Source organism: Filicampus tigris, chromosome 22 (assembly GCF_054856515.1).
Source record: "Filicampus tigris isolate MCC_2025a chromosome 22, RoL_Ftig_1.0, whole genome shotgun sequence".
In the NCBI taxonomy this organism is placed as follows: Eukaryota; Metazoa; Chordata; class Actinopteri; order Syngnathiformes; family Syngnathidae; genus Filicampus; species Filicampus tigris.
In genome coordinates this window covers 1,962,551-1,975,443 of record NC_141238.1, presented here as the reverse complement: position 1 = coordinate 1,975,443, position 12,893 = coordinate 1,962,551, and the positions used below count along the sequence as shown (strand labels likewise).

Sequence of the window (12,893 nt, the reverse complement as noted above, 5' to 3'; positions counted from 1 at the left end):
GTTTTTACTTATCAGCTTTATTTGCCGGCGGCGAGGAGGCGGCGACCAGGACGCCATCGATCAAGCGGCTCGTAAACACTCGGAAGGAGCGAAACTCAGGGCCAAATGATTTGGCCAGGATGCCGCCATTAAGGGCCCAGCAGGCCGCCAGTCCTGTACACACTCGACAAATGGAACATCTCTGATGATGAAAAGCAAATTTTCACAAATTAAAAGTTTCCATGTGGAAAAACAAAAGCTGCAAAAACAACGTTTTTGAGAGGCTCACTAGAGAAGCAGCCTCAAACCTAATGACTGTGCACCTTTGACACTTGTCTATGCCCACCTGGAGTACCATTCGTCTACATTCCTACTGGTTCTCATTTTAGTATTTTGTCATGGGAGCGGCACCCTGAAAACTTGTTCTTGTCATAGGGGTGGTATCCTCAAACATGGAGCAAAGTGTAGATTGTACCTTTAAAGGGACAGAAATGGACTGCACTCATGTTTCTGTTTTTGGACTAAGATGTGAGTGGGATACAAAAAAGGAACGAGCCTACCAGAACAAGCCGAGGCTCTCAGAACGGTTTCCGTTTGAAGAAACGATTGACCCATTGATTGATTTTTTTTTTTCTTTCGGTGTGCTGTATCTCTGATCTAAAAGCATGCTCACCTCCAGCCCTCCCGCTCGCCCCAATAACTTGGGTTTATCGTCACCACGTTGAACTTTTTCCAAAAAATGATCTCGTTGCTTTGCCGTGTTGAGACGCCAGCGCATTATCCAGCGGGGAGTTGAAGTTGAACTCAAAGTATTGATTTCTTTGCCCGTTGTTGCTGTCAAGGATCGCTTGTGTGCTTAAATTTAGCATTTTCTCCAATGCAACCGCTTCAGTGGAACAGCTCAAAAAATATACCCGATAATACATAGATATATATATTTTGTTTTGTTTTGCTGACTTTTCTTGTTATAGGAGGATCCAAACTTTTCTAGTTTTTCTTTTCTTATGCTCAAATATTTACTATTTATACATATATTTCTGCTATTATTTAGACTTGGGAATTATGACCTTTTGCTGTTATTCTCTATTTATTTTAGATACTTGTGTCCCTAATCATTTATGGTGGAAGCATTGAAATGGGGGGGGGACAAGTTTGTAAAAGCCACAGTAGCTCAGTAAGCCGCAGTACCTGTGAATATTTTTATGTTCTAAATGCATTATTCCATCTTGAACAACTTTTAAATGGATTATCCTCATCTCAGGGCAACAAGGTTTCCATTTCCTGTCCGGCTCGAACTCAAAGGGCCGCCAGGATGATGACGATGTTCCGCCTCCTCCCTCCAGGTGCTGGGATGATGATCGGGCCGCATATTAAGTACGGCGCTTGAAAGGGGCTTCAAACCAGCCCTCCTCCTCCTATTCCTGCGCTAATTAGGCAATTGAAAGATCTGAGGCGCGCGTGTGTGGGAGGATAATTTGGGTTAAAACGGCAATGCGTGTCAGCCATTTATCCCCATACACAACAAAGGGAGGGGGCAGCTGTGATCTGAAAGCGCTTTCACGACTTCCCGTCTGTTACAAAACCGCCCTTGTTTTTTAATCCGGCGTCACCGGGTACGCAAACCTCTCCCGTGTCGCGAATTGGCCATAAAAACTCCACCCGGATGAGTTGCTTCCTTGCACAACAGTTTCATTCTGGCGGGAAAATGATTGATATGAATGTTTTTTTGTTTTGTTTCTGCACCGGTGGTAAAAATGAAGCGAGCTAATTAAAGAGTGAGAGTGACATGCCCTGTGAAACCTGAAATGATCCTTTTCACTGTTTTTCATCACTTTTTCTGGATTTTCGAATGGAGTCAAACGTCACTCATGGTTACATTGGATTGGTGAAACCAAGTCATGTGACAGAGCATTTTCTTTCACAAATCCAAACAAAACATTCAAGCAACAAAGAGATGAAAATACAAGTAGCGGGTGCAATCTAGTTCCGTACCATTAGCTTGTCTTCTACGTCCTAAGCCTTCTGTGGTCACGTTAGCGTCACGTTGCACATAATCAGGATGCTAATTGAAACTTACTCATTTAGGCATTTGATCCATTTGCAGTGGGACTGTAATTTGTCAGGTGTTAAAGCATATGAATTAATTAACTTAATAATCCCCCCATGAGGAGCGCTGGAGGCAAGGTTGTGGACCATCCCCCTATCGTGGCTGAGCATAGAAATCCTTTTCCGGCACAACAGCTCCGCTTGATTTCTTGGAATTCAAAGGAATTTGTCAAACCTTGCTTTCCACTCAGTTTCTCAGTGGGAGAGAGACCCCCATTTAAAGCCCAGCAGGGGGGTCGGGTGGGAGGTCGTCTTTGTGAGCATGTTCCTCCCGTGATGATGACTATTCCCTGTGGGGGGCGCTCTGGTTTTCCTACTACATCAAAAAGCAGTGTCAAAGGTGTAAACCTCCTCTCGTCCTGCCCCAAAAAAGTGCAGATATGACCCTGAGTTGTCAAAGTCAACCATCTGAGGTGCAAGAATATTTTTTTTTCTCTGTAAACCAACTGTCGATTTTCTGATGTTTTCCACAGTATCGAGGTACAGAATTACACACACCTTCTTCAAATCAATGTAATTCCTTTAGAAAAATAAAATAAAACCAAATTATGATTAGTTGCATCTACCAGTCAGAATACAGAAAGAAAGTTCCCCCCCAAAAAAATGTAAGGCAAACCCAACTCTAAGAGCTGAGCTTTTGGTGCGGTCAATCAGAGGCTTATTTAACATGATGTTCAATGCGATGGGTTAGTTCTGTCCCAATTATAAGGGGCAGCACAACTCTGTGCAACACATTTTCTGAGTTTGTTTTTATTTTGGACTACTTGAAATGTTTTCCAATATATTACAAAACCCTTGAATTTCAATAGGGGTGTGTAAACTTTTTAAATCCTCTGTATGATAGTCAAGTATCAAATAGTTTGCTCTCGTAAGGGTACCGTGTTTTTCTCTGCCAGCCTAATGAAGGTCAACGGCTGTGTCCACCATCAAGCGGAAAGCATTTGGTGTGTAATAGTTTCCGCGTTCCCGCCATGAATTGCGTAATTAACTTTTTTCCCTTTTTAATTAAGGTCAGCGTAAGCATGTACACAAACGGCCCCCTCGAGACCCTCCGAGCTCCTCGCTTGTGTTTGGTTCTGATAATAATGGCCTGCCATTTGTTGACACGCTCAGTGGCAACAAAACAATGTCAATAAAAGACACGTTTAAATATGCTAATCCTTAAAAATCTTAAGTACCGTATAATAAGATTCAGTTTGTGCAGGGTAACCATAACCCTTGCCATAACCCTGAGATTAACAATGCCAATAAAAGATGTATTTAAATATGTGCAAGGTTGTAATCAATGAGCACTTGTGGTGACCTCATTGGTGATAGTGCAATTCTTTTGTCAGCCAACGGTATTCCTAATCACGCAACGCTCCGAATGATTTCATTGCCTCGTGGGCTGCTCAACGGGGTTTCATTTTGCACGGGACAAGGGTGAATATTAGCTCGATCAATCAGGCTGGTAATAACGCTGCGAAACGACAAAGAGGAGGGGCTGCTTGGGCTTGCAAACGGGAACGTCGCGGGGGTTCGGGACCGGGCCCTGCCGCGTATTGCGAAAAAACGCAGGTAATGGAAGTCACAAAGACATCACAACAATCGAGATGTGTCGTGCGGGGTCTGCTGTACTTCCTTGACACTAATTAAGGTGTCAATGCTTTGACGCCATGTTGTGGCACCTTAGAATATTGTAGAAAGACTACAAGGGTAGGGTAGGTGAGTTGATCAACAAATAGATGAACCTGTGAAAAGCCAACCGCAAAAGGTGGAGGTTCAAGTTGTGCAGAAGCGGGTCAGTCTTCGTTCACACGTCACCGCAGCTCACCATCGTTTTTAGCCTCTTCCAAAAGCCTGCTCGAAAAGAGCCTCCTCATTATCTGCGAGCACAAATGTGTTACACTGGCGCCGACAATGAGGATGAGCCTCCTTTTATTGAAATCACAATTAATCACGCCGCCACAAACAATAGGCCGGCGTCGTAATTCATCACCCACACTCGCTGCCATGTTGAAACATCCCTCCAAATATTTATTGTGCTCGCTGCCTCGCCCGCCGTGTAATTAGACGCGGCTACCGTCGGCACGAGAGGACGCGTGAAAGCGATGAGTTTGTTAATTACCGCGCCGGACTCGCTTGACAGCTGTGCGCTAGTGGCTACGCCGCATGATTAATGGTCCGGACCCGGAGCGCCACAACCAAAATGGTTCATCTTGGAAGGGATCGGAGGAAGCGCGCCAGCTACGTTTCTAACAAACTACGCTTGCGCAGGGACAGGTTTTCTCGCTGTTGTGTGTTTTTCGAGGTCATCCACCTGTAGGTAGGTTGCAAGGAACATGTTTTCTTGATAAACCAACAGCAAGGGTTGGACAGGAAAATCTTTCTTTGTAAACCAAACGTAGGTGTTGTGCAGGAACAGGTTGTTTTTTCTTAGATAAATCATCTTGAGGTGCTGTGAAAGAGCATGGTTTCTAATTAAGCCACCTTTAGTTATTGTGCAGGAACAGGTTCTCTGGATAAACCTCCACAAAGTGTTAAACAGGCAAATCTCTCAGTAAACCAAGTGTAGGTTTTGTGCAGGGACATGCTTTTCTGTGTAACCCCATTGCAGGTATTGCACAGGAACATTTTTCTTTTATGGTAAATATTTCTCAGTAAAGCAACTGTAGGTGGTTTGCTTGAGCAGGTTTCGTCAGTGTGAAGGATCAGGTCTTCTAGGTAAATGAGCTGTGGGTGTTGTGCAGGAACAGGATCATGTTGTCTCAGCAAATCAACTGAGATCATTGTACAGGAACAGGATCTTTTCCAATTGTGAGCTATTATGGGGTTAGCGGCACTCGTGTCATTTGTCGACGGTGAACCAGATGCAGCTGGAAGTTTAACACGGGAACAGGAACGTGTGCTTGCATTGCCACAATGGATCGACGCTCGATGTGCGTGACGAGGACAGGAAAAGAAGCGGGCCATCTCTGCGTGAAAGGAAAAGTGCAACAAGCTAACGTCTGCCTGTTTTTCCCAGCCTGAAGTGGCCCCTCGCCGGGGTTGTTGTGCGTACGCGAGCTCTTCGCCGCCTTCTTCTTCTCCGGGAAAACACAAGCGTGACTCCTAATCCGGCCGCAGAGTGAGATTAACTCCACTGCTGGCTGCCCGAAACCCTCCCTTCTCTTTGTTTGCCTATTTCACGCATGCCCCTTTTGCTTATCTCCCCGAGTGCTAAACGCCATTGGTTTTGTTGAAAAGTCATTGCGGCTGTATTGGGCGCGTTCCTGGAAGGGAAACAGGCTGCCCGCATATAGATAAGCATGCCAAGCATGCTCACAGGCTCATATTGCTTTTAAAGGAACCGACATGGGTGCCATATTGTATCAAGCCAAAGCTGGAGGTCGGCAAACTTGCATATTGGACATCTGTGTCCTTCCCGCAAGGGCATGTCATCCGCATGGATGTAAAGCGAAATTTGACGGCCGTGGCTGTCATAACGAGACTTAAAAATAAAAAAAGGGGCTCGGAGTCAGGCCTGAAAAGTCTTCCATTTTGGTGTGAAGCGGACATTTTAGGGCCATGCTGTCCAAAGATGGACGATACCTCAAAATTTTGTCCGATTGCTACAAGATTGGAACCTCGTATTCTAGACGGGTAGGGAAATTCAGCCACAGGTCAAGTTTCACATGAAATTTGGTCGGCATGTCCATCATGAGTAGACCCACAAAAAACTCTCAAGAAGCCTTGCCAAAAGAAACAGAATGTCCGCCATTTTGCAGATGGACTCACCCTGAAGAGTTCTAAAGAATTGTTACTGAACTTGAACCATCGTATACTGGATGGATGGAAAAGGCTAAATGAGAATTTTACCCGTTCGTCACTTCTCGCGGATGGAGCATGACGGCAAAGTTTTCTGGCGTGTTGAGAGGTTTCACTGTGCAACATAAAATGATTATTATGTTAGTAATAAATCAAGGGCATTTAAATACAAAATCTGACATTCAGAGAAATAGTTTCCCGTTTTTAGCCGAGATGACCAAACATGAAGCTTGTGTACTAGACAGATGGACGGCACTGAATTCCGAGTTTTCATCCTTATGTGTGCAAGCACAAGTGATGCAATAATGGCTTCTTGGCTCCCACACCCTGAGCAAATCCCGGCCTTCTGCACTATTCCACATGCAATTAAAGCCCACAGCCTTGGTGTTTATCCCCCCGGAGCAGCTTCACCCTGCCATAGCTCAGCTTGCCTCATACACCACGATCAATGAATCAGGTGAACACCTCGCAGCACCTGCCTTCACCTTTTGTGATGAACTTGTTCTGACCGCACACTGATGGATCAGGGGTAAATTTCTCCGTTATGAATATATCCGGCCTGAATAATGTCAACCAACAAGCCAGTCAGTGGTCAGTCAATCCCTAAATGGCATTTGGAAAGTACGTAATGCAAACCAGAGAAAACAGGTGGTGATGATCTGCGTGATGAATGTCCCGAGGAACTCGGTCGGCCGTTACTGCTCCAGGGGGCTTTATTTATTTATTTATTTATTTTTTTAACGCAACTTTCAGCAATATTCTGCCCGGGTCAAAAAGCCACGCCGGGAAGGCAGAAAGTTTCACGCCGTGTATTGTGTTGTGTTCCGGCAGTTATTAAAAAGTTATGGGATTCACCCCGGGTGTCGGAAATGCACAGGAGTGTTGGGCTGTTACAAAGAGCACATCATTTTAATTGCTCTAAAGCCTTTTCCTTTCCCCCCAATTCCTCAACACTTGCTCATTTGCATTCAAGTGTAACATAGCAGTGACTGTTTTGGCCTCATAAGATAGTTGTTTGTGTTCTCTTAGCCAGCATGCCCACAACAGCTCTAGCATGGGAAGCGGCCCAACATAAAATCCGAATCAGAATCATCTTGATTGGCCAAGTGTGGGGAAACACACAAGGGATTTGTCTCTCAACAGTGGAATGTAAATGTAAAATAAATACATTGCAAAATACATAAAGAAAATACGTTAAAAATATCAACCGACAACATTCTTCTGTTGGTTGTCGTGATGTGCGTCCAACGTCTCCATCATGCAGTCGTAATTTCCACTGCAATTCCGGGCCCGACAAGTCAAGTGTATCAAGTCCATTTGGAGCCTAACCTCTTCGCTTTCATCACAACTTTCGGGGGATGAAGTGCCAAGATGTATTGATTGACTTGAAATGCGCTTCATTTCCAATCCGTCGCTTAAGCTAAGTTAACCGGTGACCTCGCTGCAGCGCCATTAGAGCCTCGTTTAATTGACGCGCGCACCTGCGAGCTGATGTCTGGCTACATTTGGAGCGCATCGACCGCTAGCAGCAAGGCAAATTAAGGAAGGGAGAAGAATTTAAAGGAGGGAATTGAGGAGTGAAATCAATCACTGCAATCAGAGCTAAGGAATCCCTTTTATTTTCCGCAGCCAGTCAGCTCATTTTTCAGCCGTCCTCATCTCGTTAATTAGTCAGCCTGATAGCGAGGCTGCTTCATTAGCCAGCCGGGACCGACCCACAGAATTTTTCAGCAAAATGTTCACATTTAAACAGTTCCCAGTTGTTCTAATACCGCATATCTCAAAAATGTCTGCTTTGGTCAGAATACCCCAAGGATCAAAACATGACCTAACCTTGCTAATATTAGCTCGTTTTGACGGAATCGCTAACCTCGGCTGATATACTGCTGGGCCAATGGTGAGTTCAGTTTTCAATGCCAACTCGGGGCGGAGCTGGGACACAGGGGAGCGGCTTGTACTTGCAAAAGTGAAGCCCTTAGAATTTGAGTGGAGTGTTGAGCTAGCAACAGTCAAAACGGTAAAAGCCTTTTCACTGATGGAGGCAGCACTTCATAAGATGCAATGATCGTGTAAAAAAATTTGCTGAGCAGTAACCTGAGTGCAACTTATCAGAAGCTGACCCTCGCAGATAGCTTACGTTTGTCTTTAGTTTCACCCAGTGTAACTCAACTCTCCAGCACTACCTCTTTGACAACTTTAATTGAAGTTAAGTTCGCTTATCAGAAGCTACCATTGTTAACTGTAATCTGTACTTCTTTGCGCATCCAGTGAAACTCAGTGCAGCTCTGCTTACCTTTCGGCTTTCACGTAGTGTGCCAGCCAGCGTCATCTGCTTGAAAGTAGTTCTGGATCGTCACCCAGCCCAGCTCCCAAGTCATGAGCAGAGACTCTCAGTGTGGGGGGTTGTTACTATGTAAATGCTTTTGCAAATCAGCCACGTTGTGACATCACAACGGGTTCGCCGACTTGGGCAAAGTGCTGTAAGCACTGGAGCCCTCCTGGCAGTGCCCGCCTCCTGGAGCCGCAGCCTGGACGCTAACCAGTTTGTCATATTTATCTAGCCGCGCGGAAACTCTCAAGCCAGGCTGTATTTCTGTTCTGCAGCCGACAAACCGGCGGCGAGGGCAGTCAGGTGGGCCCATTCCGACTTTTTTATTGGCTATTATCAAGTGATTTGGTCCAACTTTATCTCAAAGCAAAGCTATGATTTATCTCCATCCCGGTGCCAAGATAAATGACCCCCCCGTGTAAAAATACAATTGGTGTAATTGGATCATTCTTTGCAGCGGCGCTCCATAACTCCTGCGTTATGTACCCCGGTGGCAGGTAATGTTTTTCATTATATGCCAGGCCACTTTTATATATAGAAAGCGGGTGGGAAGGGACTTTGCCCGCAGCCATTTTGCTCGGTAAGTCCCCGTAGGTGCATCCAGTATTGATTGGGAGGAGAGAGAGAGTCCTGCACATACTCGTCGGGCTAAATTTAGCGGGCGAAGCAACACGCACACGCACACACAATGACGAGCCTCCTGGAGGGGATGTTGGGAAATACTCTCACAAGTAGAAAAACAAAGGCCTCCCGTCGTACACAAAAAGACAAAACAACAAAGGATTTTATGGCGCTCGCTGTGGCTAATTGGCTCCAGGCGTCGTTGCCGACGGTTCCCTCTACCCACGGGCCGCGAGATTGACAATCCGGCGCTCGCCTTTTTCCAAAAATCCCTCTCCACCAAAATATTCTCAGGGTAGAAGTAATGAATGCAGCCTTTGCCACGCTTCTTAAAGCCGCTTCAATATCCCGACAGATGTGATGCATCAAGATCTCACCGGGTGACATTCAGCCCCAAAGCAGTCGAGCTGAAATTGGTCCAAATGCACTCCCTAGTCTCACCGCGAATTGCAAAATAAATGCTTTTGCAAAGATATCGATTGCATCACCATACGGCATTTGTGCGATATCCGTCTATGATTTTTCAAAGTAACTTCACCCAACGTTTTCTGCCAAGCCACCCCCAGCAACTTCTGACAAACATGACCCATCCCCTCAATAAACAATGCTTGTTTCAAGGCATCGTGTTTAATCGTGCAAAATGTGCCAAAATCATTTTTAAAAATTAGCCGGCACACCAGTTTGGTAATCTCTGCTCTAGAAGTTAACTCTGTTCTCTGTGACACTGCGTTTTTCCACCCACCCTATGAGCAAGTTGGCGGATTTTTTTTTTCCCTTTTTTGGGGGGGTGGTTCCCGACTTACTTCCCAGAAAAGCGCCTGCACTAATCAGCACATTTCAGATGAAAATGATGTCAATCGGCCTCCTTCAAAGGCTCTTAATCACCCGCTAGAAAAAGGCTCAAATGTGTCGAGCTTGCTGATCTCCGAGTGAAGGTTACATGCAATTTGGTTACACCGCCCGCTCGCTGCCTGCCTGCCTGCCTTCCCTCCCGCTTCCGCACTCGCCAAATTTCCAGATGCTGTTTGTGAATGTGACTTGAGCTCATTAGCCACTACGTGTGTTCAGCCGGAGAAGGCCTGCCAATAATAAGGACGCTCGGTTGGAAAGTCTAGAAAACGGTTTCGTCAGCAGGAATGAAATCATGTCTGATTTTCACTCTCTTTTAAAAAATGTAATCCGGCGCAAGGTGTCGTTAAGGGAAAGCGAAGCCCCACCTGGAAATGCGAGCGCTTTTCCCGAGACGGCAATTTAAGCGGGAAGAAAAAGAGGTGGAAAAGCTTCACATCTCATCGCTACCTGCGGGGTCCGTCAGACTTTCGGCCACAGAGGTAATTGCAATTATGCAAATGAGCCGCACTGTCATGGCATGGAACAAAAGCAACGCCACGTATGCACGCTCCAGTCCTCAGGCTAGCTTGTGGAAATCCAGGAACAGGGACAGTATATGCCGTTTAGGCCGAGCTACACGCGATTACGCCTTTCTGTTCTCCGCAGTTTGAAAATGACACTATGAAATATACGGTGTTACATTCCAAACCTCATGTGAAAGTGGCTGAACCTGGTTTGGGCTGTTTAGAGGTCTGCTTTTATTACTCCAGTTACAATGTAGAGAAGATTAGAATCCAAATTGGTTTAAACCTGTTTACACTGCCATAGAAAATAGTTTAAGAATCTGGAAAATATCTGAATCCAAAATGGTTTGGGCTATTCACACGGTCCAAACGGGTTTGTGTTATTCACATTGCCAAAGAAGTCACAAAAACCTGAGACTGGGGTCTTTCACTAGTAGTGTGCTATGGTACACTATACACGCACACTGAATTTATACCCCTTGTTAATCTGGAGAACATTGCACAGGGTGATAGTCATCTTACCTCGAATATCAACAATAACAACACGTGGTGTCATCAGCCCACCACACCTTAATGAAGTGCTTATCTGATGACGTTGCCTTATCTCAAAGATGAAAGCGGCGCCGTGTGGAAAAAAAAAAGCCTGTTTGCCATTTACGTGGGGCTCCCCCGGGCTGTTGCTTCCAATGCACGCATCTGCTTTGTTTTCGCTACTCTTGGTTTGGGAGCATCAGTTTAGAGAAGCCCTGGAGGTCACCTTGGAAGGAAACAAAGAAAACAATTGCTTAATTGAAAACAAAAGTCTGTAATCATCAAATTAATTGCTCCCCCCTGCAAAAGGGCAGCCATTCATCACCGAAATGCGTAAGGTAGACTATGCCCTCATTTCTGGCTGCAGGAGACTTTTTTTTTTTTGGGGAGGAAATTTAAGAAAAATTGCTTATTGGTACCCACTGGCAGCCTCATTTAGCTCATTACCAAAATAGCCACTTGATATTCACCTCTGAGGCAGAAAAAAACGCTCAATTTGGTGGCTTTTATCTGCTGAGTCTTTAATCGAACGGCAGCAAATTGCGGAGATGTTGCGGATAAACCTCCCTGGCGCCGATTGATCGGCTTCCAGGTGGTCATTGAGCTTCTCCTCACAGTCACAGAACACCGCAGTTGTTGCTTTTTAGCGCTTTTTAATGGAGCGATCCGTCAATCCAACTGCACTTTCCGAATGGCTTTTCAATACTGCCTGTTTTTGGGGGCAATAAACTCAAAGCTTAAAAGAAGAGGACGAGTGCACGCCTGCTTGCGAATCCACCAAGGTGTCACCTCCCTGGCACCGATAATATCACGTAAAGGCCCAGAGGCTTTGAATAAACAAAGGTAGATGAAAAGCTAGCACAAGGGGAGAGCATCTCGCCACCCGTGACGGGAAAAAGCACCGGAGCGCCGTCAAGGGATTGCCGTGCCCGCCTGATTTGTGCCTAATAAACTTGTCACATCCGATCAGGTCTTTGCACAGCGGGTGCACGAGACCCTCCTACCTACCAGCGAGTGGACGCCCGAGTGATGGATGAGGAGTCTCCATATGGAATGATGATGGCGGCTGATACAGATGAACTATGAGGACCCACAGGTTTTTTATTTATTTTTTTATTATTATTATCTCTATTCTTTAGCTTGTAAGGTGACCATGCTGACCCTGCGCCATCTTTAGAGCACAATTAAGCGTCAAAAGCGCAATAATATATTATTCTTTGTATGCTCATTTCTTGCTGGACAGAATTAAAGTAAAAAAAGTTACTTCCTGTCTCTGGTTAGAGCCGGTGTTTATAGCCTGGCCTCTAGAGGGAGCCCTGCTATTGACACCCAGCCGCAAATGAGCTATTCAGAGCACTTGAGGTTCTTACCGTCCACTTTATATCATCATCTAGCTTGCAATGGAGTACATTGCATGCTTGAGTAATACACCTTTATCTCCGCATTGCAGGCCTCAGTGGAGATTTGAAACATTTTGCTCGATGGCACCGGGTCGCGGAAAGCTCTACTGAGTGGAAAATTATTCATAACTTGTTTTCTCCTGCGCCCTCGTGCAGTTTCTTCAGTTTTGTATATATACACACACACACACACATTATTACTTCTCTCTCAGCCCCAAAGTTGCCGCATTTTAAACGCAGACTTCCAAGATGATGCTCATCCACTCCACCACAACACACGTGGAATGGCCAGCAGGGAATTAAAAATGCGAGCGTCTCGCCTTAGTGCTTAGCGGGAGGATAAATTGAAACTGCTCGGGTCAATAAAAGTGATACAATTCTAGCGTTAGACTCATTTAAAAGCCTACTAAAAGTCAAGGGGAAGATCATGTTTATAATAGACATCCAAATAAACAGTTATCCGCGTATAATTACCCAATTGAAATATATCATTTAAGACTATAGAGAGATAAAATTGATTAAGAATGATTGCGAGAGGTCCAATATTACAGCAAAAATGTCCATTTACTATGAAGGAAGCCTAATTATGATTATGGATTCATGGCTCATTTCCTCCTCACGCAGTTTTTCAAAATTCTACGCTGTTACTTTGTATAATTACATACAGATCAGTGCTTGATTAAATGTAAATAAATATGATCTGAAATGATTCCTGTGCTTAACATGAGAGTATAATTCAGTTGTCATGAATTATAATGAGACGGTATGGACATCTTAATGAAATAA

The 12,893-nt window shown here is 45.1% G+C and overlaps 1 protein-coding gene across 2 annotated transcripts in view; it reads left to right on the top strand.

The window, feature by feature from the left end:
* Positions 1–12,893, top strand: part of mtpn (myotrophin) — an 83,005-nt gene that overhangs the window by 61,795 nt on the left and 8,317 nt on the right. The gene's annotated exons all lie outside the window — the stretch shown is intronic.